Source organism: Hetaerina americana, unplaced genomic scaffold, assembly GCF_022747635.1.
Source record: "Hetaerina americana unplaced genomic scaffold, ioHetAmer1.1.p SCAF_2, whole genome shotgun sequence".
In the NCBI taxonomy this organism is placed as follows: Eukaryota; Metazoa; Arthropoda; class Insecta; order Odonata; family Calopterygidae; genus Hetaerina; species Hetaerina americana.
Genome location: NW_027286763.1, coordinates 30,235,192 through 30,252,203, shown reverse-complemented (window position 1 = coordinate 30,252,203; position 17,012 = coordinate 30,235,192).

Sequence of the window (17,012 nt, the reverse complement as noted above, 5' to 3'; positions counted from 1 at the left end):
AATGCCTTCTCGTTTATAGCTCGTAAGAGATTCCCTATCTGCTTCGAAGCAGCAAAGATTCCGGGATGATATATGTAGTTTGTACTGGTGGCTGGAAGTAATAGGAGCATAAGATTTGTCTGCAGACCGCTCTATTGCCAAAGGCTCGCTCTTCCCTCATCTGACTGCCGGCCACTCGTTTCTCCCTTCCATTCTCCCTCGCATTCTTTCTCTAAGGAAAACTTCTCAAGCCCCGGAAGGGTTTGATGTAAATGCAGTGAATGTATATGATCTGGGTTTTCCTTTTTTTTCAACTTTTGGCAGCCACTGATGTGGGAAAATCAACCCCAAAAAGGAAGACTCAAATGTTTTGGAGGAAAATGCAGAACGATGGGACTCATTTTTATTAGACATTTTTCTTATCAAATTCGTGCATAGATTTTATTGTTTTAAATTCAAATGTGATGAAATTCACCGAGAAACACTTTCCTGAATGTTTTTATCCAAAGTGGATTTGTTTGCAAGAGATTTTTAAGTATAAAATTACAGAAATAATTCTTTTTTAAATAATAATTTGTAGAAATAATTCTTTTCAAATTTTATTTTTCCTTCGGTCATGTGACTTTACTTGAGTTACTCGGGACTTTTTTCCGTTTTAATAATCGCACGAAAAGTAGAAGGAGCCGATGTCAGAGATAAATTTGGCATGAAATGCTGCGGTAACTTAAAATATTGGATACTATCCTCTAGCAGCGAAACATTCGTCAATGCTTTCGCTCCATAATTTAAAAAAGTGAACTCAAAGCTGTGTAACTAAAATGCTTGAATGCATGGTTTCGGCCAGCGAAGTTCATTTGGGAGAAAAGAAAATGAACTAACAGCGTTATGTTTGGTTGGGAGGGAAGGGAAATTTGGCCTGTAAAATGGGGAGAAGAGAAAATTTTTAGGGGAGACGTTGAGCGGTGTCGTCCCGATGAAGCGTGTGCTCAACGGGAAAATATTAGTTGAGGGGGGAAGGCGAGGGGAAGAGAATTTGTGGATCGGAAAACTGCGCAAAAAAGGGTAGATTTTAGGGCACGAAAATGAGGACGAAGAAAGCATAAAAAGTAGTAGATGGCTTTGGTGAAAGATCAAATGCGTTAGGATATTTGGCAATACTTTTTAGGTGTTTTTTTCATTTTTGGCCTAAGTAGAGCATCCTGTATGGGTTGAAGAACAAGCGTGGCCCAGAGATAAAATTTTTAAATGCCCAACTTAGTCTTCCGGAAAGTTGTTGCCACACGGTGATTATGAAGGGGTGAATGGAAAGTGGTCAGGATTCCCAGTGTGGGCAGTTCCATTTTCCTCTCTTTTTTTATCCTAAGGATAAAGCATAGGATTTGGTAGAATTTGCCACAGGGATCGATAAAGGGAAGGAGGGATAGAATATCCTTTTTGGGGCTAGAATGAACCCCTTTTGATGAAGATAAATGGCTGACGCTGCCGCATGCCTTCCAATTCGTTGGGCCCGACCCAAGAACCTCCTCTAGAAAAGAAATCCTGGGTCATTAGGGGCGGCTGTCGGCGGAGACGGCGGTGGGAGAAAGAGGTGGCGGGGAAAGTTGGCTGCTGGCGATATCCGAAGGTGGAAGAGACATTTACGGATGCCGAATGGTGAGTTTGTATTCCTTATCTTGGAAGACAAAACTCTCGCTTCGATTGTCATGGATATCGGGGATCGCTACAGTTCGCCAAAGGATAATTTTACTTGTAACTTCTTAGGTTATGAAAATATTAGTATTTGGGCACAAGTCGATCAAAGAAAGTAAATGAATGAGCATATAATGTAAAAAGTTTAATTAAGTTATAAAGAAAAAATGAATAGTATACTTCTACGCAAATAAAGTGATGGATCTATTTCTTTTATCTTTAGAGAATGTAGAAGTTTATGTTAGCCGAAGGAGCCGATCTCTTGAATTCGTATACCTTTCACTTAACGGCGATCCTAATGGAGTTACAATTCACCCCTATTTACAGAAAAATAATGTTAAACATAGTTTTCGATCATGTTTTTGGATTATTTCATGGTTGCTAGAAAATATGGCTCAATTATTGAAATTTGATGAAAAATATAAAAATAGACATCATGATCTAATTTTTCTGTGAAAGAAACAAAATGCAGTAAAATGACCTTCTTACTTGCGCCGACATATTTTTCCGTAAACCTATCTCAATGTATGCTCTCAGTAAGTATTTATTAATAATATATTGCAAAACAACATATTGCCCGAAACCTTTACCCTTAGCACTTAGACCCTTAACATTTCATTTGCATAAGGTGCAGACTGATTCGCTAGGGATATATATACTATATCAACCTCTTTACTCAAGTCTTTACCGCTTCTCATTTCATACAAGAGATTTAATATGTAATTTAAACTTCGCTCCGTGAGTGATTTCCCACCCATTTTGCCTAATTACCTTAACACGATGATCAGATTATCACAAAAGTATGTTTTGAAATTTATTTCTTTTTTTCCCAGTACACAATCTAATTTGACTACCAGCTGACTTTGTGATGATCCCTTATGCTAGCAACATATTCTAAATGAGGGTTAACTAGCGAAAGAGCACCATTTTTAGCTCTCTCGTCATATTGACTCAATATTCTTCTAATGAATCCTAATTTTTTGTAATTATCTCAAAGCATTCCCCGTATATGCTTGTGTAAGGGTAAAGTTTAACTTTTTAATCCAGTCTACAATGTTAAATCGATATTTTAAATGAAGTAGGAGTTCTGGAAAGAACTAACCCTATTCCCAAGTTTCATCACTACACAATTAATTAAGTTTAATTGGAATGTTTTGTGCCAAAGCTGTATTGAATTTGGGCCGTCCGCTAATGGTATTTTATCCCCAGGGTACGGGTATATCTGTAAACTCATGTACGACATATTATTTTTCCAGGAAAAAAATGAAAAAACACATCTCCAAAATATAAAAACTAAGCCCCCATTCTTGAATTAATTCCTTTTAGAATATTGATGGAACTTGTACTTTATTCAAAAGCAACTTTTATAAGTCGATAGTAAAAGGTTCCGTTTTCGCTATTGTATACTAACCCCCATAACCCACCTCTACATAGTTGACGATGAGGAAGAATGAAATAATACCGAGCGTTTTCTTTGTCATCGATATCCTGTAACCTATTAGAACATATCATAGTAAGCAATACCTTCGTCTGTATTGACAGTAAGAGCACACTATGAGGTAATCATACGGGATTAGGAAAAGGATATCATGGTAAACGAATTTGCATTTTTTATTTATGATAATGCGAAACTGGGGGAAGGGAATATACAAGTGGAGAACGGTATTATAAGATTACAATGAACCCTAAGACCAGATCCCTCTCAAGAATTTGATACGCAAACTATGATATGATGGTTTTCTTGAGTTAATGACGAAATTTATTGGGTATTTTGACTAGGTGTGCTAGGTATGCACCGCTACATAAAATGTCCAGCTGTTTCAATTTATAAGGTGAAACATGTACCTAAATACTTAATTACATGGTGTATTTTTCAGACTCTACTAGTTCATAAAATGTTGCGTGTATTATTTATGCGGTAGCTTAAAAAAACGTTCTGGAACGTATGATACCATTCAGTATTGGAGTTAAAGTAGGATTGGAGGGTGCATACGTACGATTGTACGTGGCAGAAATGGCATTCCCCTTGATTATCCAGACGAGTTTTCCACTTGGCAGTATACTTCATGTCACTGCCCTTGTATCCAACATTGCTCGTCATTTATTGAATATTTAGTGCTATGAAAATATGGGATCAACCAGGCAAATTCGACGCGTACGATTATCCTTTGTTTACGTTAATTTCATCCCAGCGTTATGGCTGAGAAATTCTTAGTAACTTATTCGTTTATGAGGTACTAAACTTTGCACATTTCAAATAGGTTGTTGTTTTCTCGGAAGAAATCATCACTCACTACCGCGACATACATCATAGCACGTGTACCTGTTTGCCTTCGGTGGGGGGTTTTTGCTGTCTCATCCCCTCTTTTTTCACACAAGCCCTTCTCACTCGAAATACCCTATACCTTCAGAGCACCATAACCATTTCCTCCCAAATGATATAATTCTCTATAAATCCTTCGTTGTTAGAAAATAATGCATGGGTACGCACGCACTCTATGCATACTCTTTTTAATTTAAGATGCGGTATACAGGGTTCGTCCGGAAAATAAGTGTACTGAGCTCAGGAAAAAAAATTTATTACACTTTTACATATCTTAAGCTAATATTTCTCAAAATAGGACCCTTGTGAGTCGATACACTTGTTCCAGCGGATTTCCCATCCATGGAACGCTCCCGCGAAGGCATCATCGGGAACCTCTCGAAGACTCGTCGTCGACCTCTTCTCTGCCCTCCACGAACATCTTGTGCCACCGAAAGATCATGTTTCTGGACATGGCTGACTCCCCGTAAGCCTGGTTAATCATACCGACAGTTTCGGTAGACGATTTCCCAAGCTTTACCGCAAATTTGATGGAATAACGCTGCTCCAAAAACTTCGGCATCGCGTTCCGTGACGTGGGTCGAAGCGTGGAGGTTCGCGTTAACAGAGCTCCTCACTCCACACCACAGCTCAGAGCCGACTGCCTTTTTCAGTGTCGCTTGCCAACATACCCCCCTCCAATTGCAGCCCGTCAGAGCGGTGCTGGGCGCGCCTGGAGCGGCGCGCCCAGCCCAGGAGTCAGTACACTTATTTTCCGGACGAACCCTGTAGAACCACAGTTACAGGCGGGATTTTTTTTATCCCCTCCTTCAATAGTTGTGTCACCATTCCATCCCTGCTATGCTCTAACGCCTTAATATACGTGTATGTATGTATAAACCAGTAAACACTGTAATCAACCCGAAGTTCAGTTTGGTTGGTGAGCTCACCCCCAATACTAAGCCCAGCCCTATGCGGCGTATAACATTCACACATCAGGGTAGAGGGGCCAGTTCCGTTACATCATGTATCGCAGCAGTGAGAATAAACTGCTTTACTGGGGACTAATTGCTTCTTTTTAGGAAAATGAAACTATAACGAATTCCCTTGCATACCCCGGGAATTGGATTGGAGATACCAAATTTTGCCATCCCATTCAAAATAGCTCACTGCAGACTGATGTTCTAGCATCGTTTTGGGAAAAATCAATGCTGAATCCCTAAGTTTCCATAGCACTGCAAATAACTTAAACAATTTAAATCGAACGTGAGCGCCAATTGGAGTGGATCACGAATGATTGAAAATTAGACATTTTGTAGCAGAATGCTCAGCTTCTAAACGCTTCAAATAACATGGTCATAGAAGAATTAAACGTTTAAGCAGAAATAAATAAATCTTATACTTTTAACAAAATTCTTACTGGCTTTCTTCTGTCACAACATCCTCCTGACTAGGGTCCGAGTGGGGACTGATTCCCGCGGTTCTCGAGATTTTTTTTCACTGTTCCGTTCCCGAATCCCGAGAAAAGTTGGCCAAGAAATCGGGCAAATCGAATTTTTGACGCGAGCAACACCCACAATTGGAAATAAACGTACTACTTACAAGGTATCTCTTAGACATTTTTCCTATTTATCGCTATCTATAGTTAAAATTTTGCACTCCACCAGAAATGCATGCGCAACGCTAGAATTGGATACCACACGACCAGCTAATTTTAGCCCTTGTAAATCGAGCGCATTTGATCATTGAGAACAGAAAGCAGTTTTTATTTACACAGAGAAATATGTTTTCACAACCCAGGATTTGAGTAAAAAGTCATCTTCAGGTGAACCACTTCAGATTTCCTTAGCCAGTTCACCTTAAGATGACTTACCCTCTAATTTTTTTATAATGTCCAAATTTATCTACTCAAGATTTGCGTTGACCTATTGCATATACTAGGTGTGTCTAGAAAGCCCTGACAGACTGCGCCGGGGCCAGAAACCCGGTTACTCCTTCTCTACGGTTTTTCTGTTTATTAGCATTTTCTGTCGCAGTCATAACTACGGATGTAAATGAAAATTATTTAAAAAAAAATTTTTTCGGGAATTCTCGAGAATTTTCAGGAAATACGATTTTCCGTTCTCGATTTCCGACGGCTACAAAATGTTTGAGAATTTGGTAACCCCACTCCTGACTATCTACTAACTCCGAATTTCAGCGACCGGTGTAGATACGTACGTGATACATATTTGGTATATATGAAGATTTATAATTGATACGCATGTTGGAGGAGGAGGGGAAATCGTTGGGTGAAATCCAAATGAAGCAGAATAGATGAATACAAATCGTTTGTACATATATATATATATATATATATATATATATATATATATATATATATATATATATATATACATACATATATAATACATTCTCATTGGTGATGGAATGTTGAAGACTAATAGAGGGGAGAACGTTAGGCAAGCGGGGAATGGATAGGATAGGGATGTTGGACGAAATGAAGAGGGGAAGGACGTATGCAGAATTGGAAATGGGATTATGGTATTGTTGTCAGGTTGTGTCATTTCGGAAGAGGCAAAGCTATGCATCGTTATACTATTGTATAGTCTGTATCAATCAAAGATCTACAATAAACAGTAGAAAGCTAATAATAATATATCATACTTCTTTGTTAATCTTTTAGCAATGAATTATTTGCACATTTTTTACTGTTGCTGAATCTGTCAAGATTTAGGATATTTAATGGAGGGATATTAGTTTAGTTTAATCGTCAGCGTATACATGAGAGCGAGCGTCTGACTCTCCCTCAACGTCATGGCGACTCACAGGTCAGTGGTAGAACATCGAGGTGCTTCGGTGGCAGGTGCGGGGGACAGACAGGGCGGGTGCACGAGACGAGGACACTACCCTGCGTGTGTCCCCGACCTTGACTCTGACAACGGGAGAGCGCGTGGGATTTTCGCGGCCGCGTGCTCCTTCATGCTCAGTGAGATTCATTCCGAGAGGTCAACGAGTCTGTTTTCTCCCATTCCCTCCCTCTCACCCTCCCCCTCCTCGCTCGCTTGCTGGGCCTGGGAGAGAGAAGAGTATTCTGGCGCCGGTGGCACCACCGTGTGGACGCTGAAGGAATCACTATATGACTGCGAGCTTCGAGCCGTCGCCGCTACGCGCGCAGCTGGCTTGATGCGAAAATGAAAGAATTAGTGGACAGGTTGTCGTGTAGATAGTTGTATAATTTTATCTGAGTAGTAGTAGTAGTTTTGAGGGGAGGCGACCGACAGCTAAGGTCATTTGCGCCATAGGGGATGGATAGGAAAGGATGAAGGGTGGAGAGAAACCCGGCGTCGGCATTAGCCTACTCTTTACGAAAGGCGCCAAGGGGTCCACAGTTTAACGTCCCATCCGACGGACGGCGTACTCACTCAAAGTGCCCTCCACAAAGCACCTCAAGTAGGGATCGAGATACCTCTGAAAAATATTCAACACCGCCGGGATTTGAACCCGCGCCTTCAGGGTGGGAAGCCAGTACGTTAGCCCCCGCACCATCTCGATCCCCCAATTTTATCTGAATTATGAACCAACGATGCACTGAAGGTCGTTAGTAAAACGCGGAGGCGTTTAAGTCTTTAACTAATTTAAAGTATTTATTTTTTCAGGATATTCTTTTTTCATTATTATAAAATGAATTTGAAGATGTTTACCGCATCGTTTTTTTTTTAATTTTAGTTCGACAATTGGGTGACTTAACAGCATAAAATCCTTGTTATACAAAATTCTAATCGACAAACGTTCGTTGAAATCTTAGGCGAGGAAACTCCATGCTATTATATTTCTGAGTGTAACTTAATATTTTTCACATTCATATTCCTCACAAGCCTCCACACGAGCTAGCGTGTCGGGATGTTAGGTCACCTGCCATTAGATACATTGATAATTGGCGTTCGGAAAGTTCGATTGGTTGCTGTGCCTTTTTCCTACTCTTGTGACCTCTAACTATTCCAGGAAAAAATGAGTCCTTCGGTTCGGCAGTCAGTTTACCTTTTAAAATCGTAGTGTTATCGCCTATCAATGTAATGTGACCCTGAAGTTATTCCTTCTCTGTTAGCATTAAACTCAAGCGGTAATTATTTCTCTATCAGTTAAATCCGCTAATCTAATCTCAGTCTCCGAGTCCGTGCTATCCAATGCTTAATATTGTGACAATTTCTGCTCCACAATAACAATGCCGCCCGAAATAGACATTATTTCTTTGCATCTTGTTGATTCCCGTTAGTAAGTCCTATGAATCGTCCCAAGCATGTATTCAAGATGAGATCTAACGAGAAAGATTACTCCTCTTAAAAAAATGCCATTATATGGCTTAACTTGGTGGAATCAGTTTATTAGTGAATATGCACAGCAATTTTAAAATTATTATTTTTTTCACCCCTTCGTAATTATTCGTTCGATTATTTCCCCACTAATCGTTAAATTAACATAAGTTCCATTAATGCAGCTTCACAGATGTTCCTGATGTACCTTTCCCATGCTACAGAGATTGGAGACAGGACTCCCAGATTTGGCATGGCCTACCGATCTTCCCAACCCCACAGAGTTAGTATATTTAAAAGCTTAAGAATACTATGTTTTTTACAAAAAAATAACTGACTTTTGCAATGTGCCGTGCACGAATATTTGGCCATGAGCACATCTCCTGTAAATTATTCTTTAATATTTGTTTTTTTTTCTCGAAGAAATTCATATTCCAGAATTCTATGTGTGATAAAAATTTTTAAGAAAAAATACATCTGAATAATATAAAAATAACCAATCTTTTGAGTGGCGATGAAAGATTTAATCGTTCATTTTTCTCAGAGTATGGTCGCTGAGAAATCACAAGAATACTACAATGGATAATTAAATCTACCTGGCACAATACTCAATGAGGCGCCACTGGTCCTGTGACGTGGGAGTTGATATAAAGGCACCAGCCATACATTTACAAATATGAATTCTTGCATGCCTTTCAATACATATTTGCTCAAATGTACAAACACTCATACACATACACGCTTAGATGAATCTGCAATAATTGGTGTGTTTGACTAAATCATTATATGCTGGTCTTAAAATAAATATATTCAGGCACTTAGGGAGAACGAGTACCTGAAGCTGTCGGTGAACCTAACAGACTTATTTTATCCTGGTGGCCGAATCTACCAATAATTTGGGGTCACAATAATTCCCTAATTATCGCTAGAAACTCAGTTGCCCTATGCCTTTCTTGTAGTTTTCGTGAATCAAGGGACTCCCATTCTAATTCCTTTAATTTACCTGTCACGCGTACCCTCTTCAGCTAGCAATATTTCACAAATCAGTTGGATTCTCTATGACAGTTTTCCGATTCCTTTATTACAAAATAATTTTTCCTAGTTACCGTTGGTCTATATTCCGTCAGCAAGTTTAAGAGGTAATCATGCTTCTCTCAGTTTAATCCTTTCAGAGTTCATTTCATTACTTTATTTTTTAATGCATGCATCGGAAATGACACGGAGTATATGCATTTTTTAAACGAGAAAAAGATAATTTAAAATATATTTGTCGTGCTCATGATAATTTGAACGGAAAGTGACCAGTAATCTCCAAATATATGAATCGGTTTAAATTGTATAAATTAAATTTTTACAATAATGTTCTTACCCAATAATTTGAGTTTCATTATTCAAATACTTACCTTTGTAAAAATTTTGCATGACAAGAGAATAAATTATGTTTTTAAAAGCTTTTCTCTACGCTAACGAGCCAAATCTTGGTTAACCCAATTCATTAAAATAGTAAGATCCTCTTCTAAAATAAAATTACATAAAGTAAAATTTACGGGTCTAATACCCCAGAAAATATTGAAAATGATTCCCGGAACACCTTGTTTCTGTTTGAATAAAGCGATATGAAAAGGCTTCCCTTTTTAAGAGAAACTGTAATAGATAAGAATTCTCCTGGCTTGGTAGAAGTAATTTGGCATAAAGTTATGCTATTGCTGTCGTTATCACTCACTGACTGGTCAAAAAGATAATTAAAATCGAGGGCGAAAATTTCCTAATGGCTCATGTTTTACAGCGCTGGAAATATTGGTCCAAGCGATGAATAATTATAACCATGCGTCGTTTTCAAGAATTAATGAATATGTGTCAATGACTGAAACTGCTGAACCTCAACAGATATCGAGAATTCCTAGAATAATAAAAACTGATATTATTAGATGACTCAAATATGAAAGATTTCATGCTTTTTATTACCCTATAGACATCGTGAATTAGGGCGACTCGAATGATACCGGTTACAGCGCCGTTTTCCGTCGTTCAAGAGTAGTCGAAACCCAGTTTCCCATCCGCTGTTCGCAGTAATCTCCTTGGTTCCTTCGACATCCGTGAAATTCAAAATTTGAGAAAAAATATTGGACATTTTTTCAGTAGCAGTTTTTAATGATTTAAAATTAGATAATCTTGTTTTAACAATATTGTGAACGCAAGCGGCTGCCGCCCTCATTTCCCACATGCCAACTTAACTCTCCCAAAAGCGTTGTTACACTCGACCGATAGAGACGAGCGTGTTAAACACATGATGAAATTAGTGAAAATCAATGCAATTGATCCGGTTCCGTTTATTAATATTTTTTTTTACAGAATTTGTTTTTACTAGTATTGTTTCAAGTTATTATCTTTTACATTAAGCAATTATTCTAAACTTCCATATGAATGAGCTGCCAGAAAAAATTGTTGAGTTTTTAACACTTTAGTTGTTCAAAATAGATGCCATTTAGTTATTAAGTTGCTGGCATCATTTTTATTACTAGGCATTTAGCTCTGGAATTCGGTCATTTTACGACCGTGTTGCCGGCCTCGTTTGGATATTCAGGTTAAGTGTATGCGACCTTTCCACCGGGTGACATGAGCAGTGTTGAAAAATTCGCAATAGTGGAGAAGCAAAGTATAGTACCGCTGAATCTAGCCATAACATGTAAAATGGCATCACGGGTATCGCCAGAATTTACTCTTTTTGGCGGAAGCAGAACCATCAATCACTGTGAATCGTTACCATAATAATAATAATAAAGTGCGGATCGTATTGACGAAAACTTCTTAATCGCTCCTGGCGGGAGCATAACCCAAATGAGAAGTCCAGCTTCTTCGGGCACTTACTCGGGGGATACATTTTTTTACCGGAAAGAAATCTCCCGCCTCTTCATCCATCAGATGGGTGGGATGCCCTCAGGGGAAGGCTCACCTGTGCGGCCCCCTTCCGCCGCCGAAATTCCTCACTGCAATCCCCTCTTCGCTTTACGCGAACGTCTATTTTCTCTCTCGGGCGAGCATGAGCGCGAAATTTTCGTGGGCGTTTCGTATCTCCTACCGCCCCCCTCCCCCAAAGGTGGTCGCACTCGTCCCCCTACCCACTTGGGCCCTCTCCCGCCCAAGAGGAGATCCTTTCTCGGGCGGAAGGGAGACGCAGGTGCGACCCGGATTCGAAGAAAAATTAAAATGAAGATGACGGTTCACCTCTCCCGCGTTGCGTGGCGACGGGTGCGTCTCTCCGCCGCTTGCGTGAGAGAACCGCCCTCCCTAGCCGACACAACCTACATGCGTCGGAAACGGGGGGAGGGGGTTGCAGGGGGGATTAGGGAGACAACATCACAACGGTTTTTTTTTACCGGAAAAGGAGGGGAGAGAGGAAGGAGGGTTAGGGGGCGGGAGGTCGGGGAAAAGGAGGACGTTGACCGAGTTAGACGGGGGGAGAAGGGGGAGGATGGTGGGTGATGAGGATGCTGCCGGATTCTCCCACCTGACGGTTCCCCAGGGGGAGTGAGGGGTTTGGGAGGAGAGGGAATCCCGCCAGTCAGCCAGTCCCCTGGCCGTCCTCCACCTCGTTCCAACTCTCCCTCGGGTGTTTAGTTTCGTCGCCACAGGGGCCCAACTTTAAGGGATACACTTTTACCCCCTCTGACGCGCGCACTCCCTCTCTCTCTTTCTTCCTGGTTCACTCTATCTTCATCCGGGAGAAAACGTCCCTGCGAATGATAGGCGGAAATGCTTTCTCCCGCTTCGGTCACTAAATACTAAGAACACAAGAATGCACGGAGTCGCCCGAATCCGCCGCCACGAAATCCGCCTCGGTGGCCTCCATCGCCCCCAGCCCCCGACTCTCCTCCTCCAACACCTCCCCGGCGATCATCTCCCTCGCCTCCTCATCCTCTCGCCCCAATTGATTCCGGACTCCGCTCCACTTGCCTACTCTCCCAGATTCTGAAAGGAGAGCGAGTAAGCAAGAAGGCACCCCTCCCCTCTTCCTCCTTCTTACACCCCCTTTCTCTCCATCCCTCTTGTTCTCTCTCTTTCTCCACTGCCGAGGGAAACGTCTTTAGGCATCACACGTGAAGTCGACCTCCAAATCTCCTTACCTTACCCCACATCATGCACCCACCCCCCTGCCAGCCGCTCCCCTTACCTCTCCTTCACCTTGAACCTCGGGCGAAGGAGGCGTTATTCACTCACCTTGTTACCTTGTTCCTTCCCCCTCTCCCGTCTACGTCCTCCATCGCGGGATAACAGCCCAGATTTCTCCGTGGTAAAAATCATAGGTGGGAATAGAAAACGACTGCGACTTGCCCTTCTTGAGAGCGGAAGATCCCCCCTCTCCATTCACTTCTCACACATTCGAACTCCACCCCCCGGATTCATACGAGACGAGGCCCTATTGTGGCGCCATGCCACTCGGCGGCGAAAATCATAAGCTAGGGACACAACCTCGGACAACAGATTTCTCGTGATTGTCCCACCCATCAGATTTGCGTATCGTTTTGCTATGTCTATCCGTTGAAATCAATGTCGATTCATTAGTTCTATTATCATTTTATTTCTTGGCTCATCAGTTAAATCCATTGCCATATTTTTTCTTGATGTTGGGCACTTTTTAACGAATATTTCTATAATAATTGGGGATGTTGTATGTAATCGGTGATGCGCTTTAATTTGAGCGTGGAAGGCACTGTTGTAGTCGATAGTAAAACAAGAAATGACGCAGTACCATATTGAAATATACTTTTGTAAAGAGTAATACTGCAAAGATAATTGCTATAAACATGCTGCTTAATCATAATTAGTTATTTGAATCGCCGATAATGGCTTTCATTAAGATTACTCAAAAAGCAGAACAAGCCTTGGGTACTTTCCTATGAGAACGTGTTTATTTCCTCTCAACAAGTGCTGCCACCTATTCTTCCCGCCACCACAGCTCAACTGATGGAACAAAAAGAATTCAAGTCATTCGTTCGTTCGCGGCTAGATCTTCCCTCTACCGGCTGACGAAGTGACTACGTGTTCTTATCCATCATTTTTTCTTCTTCTTCAAGATCGAGTGCTATTCTTCGACTTTCAGGTTTCATATTCTTAGAGCTTAAAATAATGAATAAGCTCAATACAAACCACAAACCTATTTCCACATGAAACCGGTGGAAGCAGAATCGCCAATTATATTTCGGGGAAATTCTTAACCATAATCTACAAAAATAAATAGAATAAATTTTTTATAAAAATTCTTTTATTGTAACAGTTTAAAAACTTATGAATAGACAAAATACGTTAGAATGTCATTCGTTTTGTCGCTAGTCATTTGGTCTGAGGTCGTGGTGATATGCGTCAGTCTTTGGATACGATTAGTCAAAATGTCCGTCAAAAAGAAAACATTCGTCCGTGTCTTAGTCGGCTAGTCGTCAACATGGATTGTACACCACACACAAATCATGTTTTCACTTCAAAGTTTCCTTCAGTGTCTGGCGAAAATTTGTGAAGAGAGGGATGAAGCACACTACTGCAAACACTAGCAAACACAGATGCTACAGGGAAGAAGCAGAATGAAATAATTACAATAGTCGCGAGAAACTTTAAATGTAAGGTAGAAGGAAGACACTTATAATATTTCAGAAAGCAGTTGACGAAGTTCTCTATACACTATTTACAGCGATGCTGGTCAGCACGCGGTATTTTTACAAAGTATTTCTATTGAAATAAAAATATAGTAAACATCAAAACAAAATTTTCTTTCCACATAAAAAATGACAAGATTGTACAATTCTTATGATACAATGTTGGTAAAACAATGGCAACATAGGCCTTGAGTAGGAGTAACGGTATCTTGTCCTCTTTGAGTCTGAGGTGGCAGTAACGTATGGTAATAGTCGTTGGGGAATTTTTTTCTGCATAGCAGGTCGATGACGTCGTGAACGTCGATGAGTAACTGATGATGTCCTGAATTACAGTTCACTGTTCTGAGTGTGTGGAAATAATAAGAGGAAGAGAGGCATGTCTTTAATCACTTGATATACACGTCCGCATAAAAATTTCGTCACAAGTCAAAAAGAGATCAGGAGAAAAAAAGAATACAATAATTCGGTCGTGCACGGCCACTGATCAGGAATGGAAGCCTATAGGCAAGAGTATGCATTCAGTATGCATTCTGGGGACTCTTCTGTGGCACCCAATGTGCCACTCGCCCAACACCCACGGTGCGGGGCGAGCGCTTTAGAAATTTTTTCAGCCAGTGAGAAAAAAACAAAAGCCTTTGGCTCGGGCACCACCTAAAGAGACTTGACGTCGAAATGATGGTGAAATAATTGGCAAGAGGAGTCGGAAACGTTGGGATGGAAGATTGAGTAAGGGTATTGACGGGATATCGGGAGCAGGTTGAGCAGGGATGTCTGCGAAATACTGCGATTGGTTGGGTTAACAAAAACACTTCAGGGTGTGCACACGGAGGAAAGAAGATAACAACTGAAAGTTGAGCGTCGGTTACACAAATATACATAAATACGAACCTTAATTAAGGATATAAATTAAATTGTTATTTTAATGCGTTACATTAATAAATTAATCAAATAAGGTTGGACGGAGACAATCTTTTTCGAATGATATAATGCCGCCGCGGCCAAGCTGTCTGGTGCTTCGGGCGACGCACGTAGTAGGCCATTGGACGTCTTCCCAAGCGTCTTCTTCGGCTGAGTTGTGGACGGAGGATCATTTCTCCCCCACCGGCGGGAGGGGAGGATGTGGGCGGGTGGCGGAGACAGCTTCTTGAAGGGACGAAACGTGGAGGGAGGTACTCCCCTCCTGTGGGGCCGGAGGGGGCTGAGGAATCCGGAGAGATAAGGGGCGGCGATGACTGGATAAGTGTTTGTGTCGTTGACGTCAGGCCGTGCGGCGCGGCGGTGGGTGCGGCGTGGGCGTGGACCCGCACCCTTGGTGCGGCAAAGCGCCTGGAGGGCGCCGGGCCGCGCCTGCCTCGATGATCTGCGAAGGGCGCGGTTGAGGAGATCTGCTGGGAGGAAAGAGAAACGAGAGCCTTGAGAGTGTGCAGGTGACACTTGGGAAGTTGTGACTGTCATTAGGGAAGGAGGGTAGACGGGCGCATTTCCCATTGCGATTCACGGAACCAGGCATAGGTCAAACCACAGTTTTGAAGGTTAATTCCAGATCTAAGGCGAGGGTCATCTATCTGTGATCCTTACGGGATGTGAAATGGAGTATAAATTCAAAGTTGGGATGAGGGAGGTAAAGAGGCCTCAATTCATTATATTTAAAATTTCTGTTATAGTTTAAATAGTATTTAACTTAATAAAAATTCATTATGCAGCTGTGCTGACCATTACAAACAGATTTAATGATTTCGATGCCTTCACTGAAATTTTAACTTAACTTGGATCGTTAAATTAATATCTGCTTATTACAGTGAAAGAGAGAGATATGGTGGATAACTGGTGGATTAGCTTATTATTGATTCTCTTTTTTCTCCTTGCTTATCTGTAACATGTGTTTAAGGTTTAAATAATAACTTATAGTTATGCAGTAAATATTACGTCTCGGTGAGAGTAGAGCTCACCTAGTACTAACCCCAACGACGTGTGAAATTCACACCTAAACAAGGTAGGGGGAGACGTTCCTTTTTATGTACCACATGTTGTTTCCCAGGAAGATCTAGCCCCGGAAAAATCTTACAGTTCGAGCGAAGCTACAGGTGCTCAGAGCCGTCACCTGGACTCGAAACTGACCCCCCAACCATTAGACCAGCGCTCTACCCACTGGACTAACATGTCCCCATGCTTTTGGAATATTTCAATATGTTGATTTTAATGGATAAAAAGCTCATATAGGTCGATATTTGGCTATTTTTTCCTCTGCACTGTATCCGTATTTAATCACTTCGGTTTTTAGTAATATTGATATCAGTAATTATATGTGCACCTATATACGCACTCACATAAATATATTATGCGTACTAGTTACACGTTTTGTGCTTAAATATAATGTATTTATTTTAAATTCTATTAACTAAATTGCGTGTAGCAAAAACTTGGATATTTTAAAATAAAATATAAAATGAAATACTAATGAAATAAAATCTTTTCATATTTAAATGAAACAGTTTCTGGCGTCACTTGGTGTAAATTCTTCATATTGAAATTAAATTTAAAATACTTCGCCTTTCCACATAAACCACTTTTATTACTACCTAGGTTTCGTTATGGTATAACATCATCAGGTAAAAATACAAATACTTGTATTTTTATCTGATAATGTTATACCATAACGAAACCTAGGTAGTAATAAAAGTGGTTTATGTGGAAAGGCGAAGTATTTTAAATTTAATTTCAATCTTTTCATATTTGCCAAGTTTCATTATTATCTTAAAAAATAAATAGATAAAGGTACAGAGGAGCTTTGACTGCATATTGGTCCGTGCGTTAAATGAAGAAAATTTACTCCGAGTTCAAACGTAAATAAATAATTCCATTAAATTTCTCTGAATGAATGCGCCTTAGGGAATAGCATCTGCGATGCCTTTCCTGAAATGGGGAAAATTACTGATAAAAACGATGGACCATTATCAACGTGTCATCTACACGAAAGAAAACAACCTGTTGTAAAGATTTGACCACCTCAAACCATCCCCGGAAAATGGACTTAACTTCCGTTTTAAAAAGAACGATCACAGAACATACTAATGAATATGG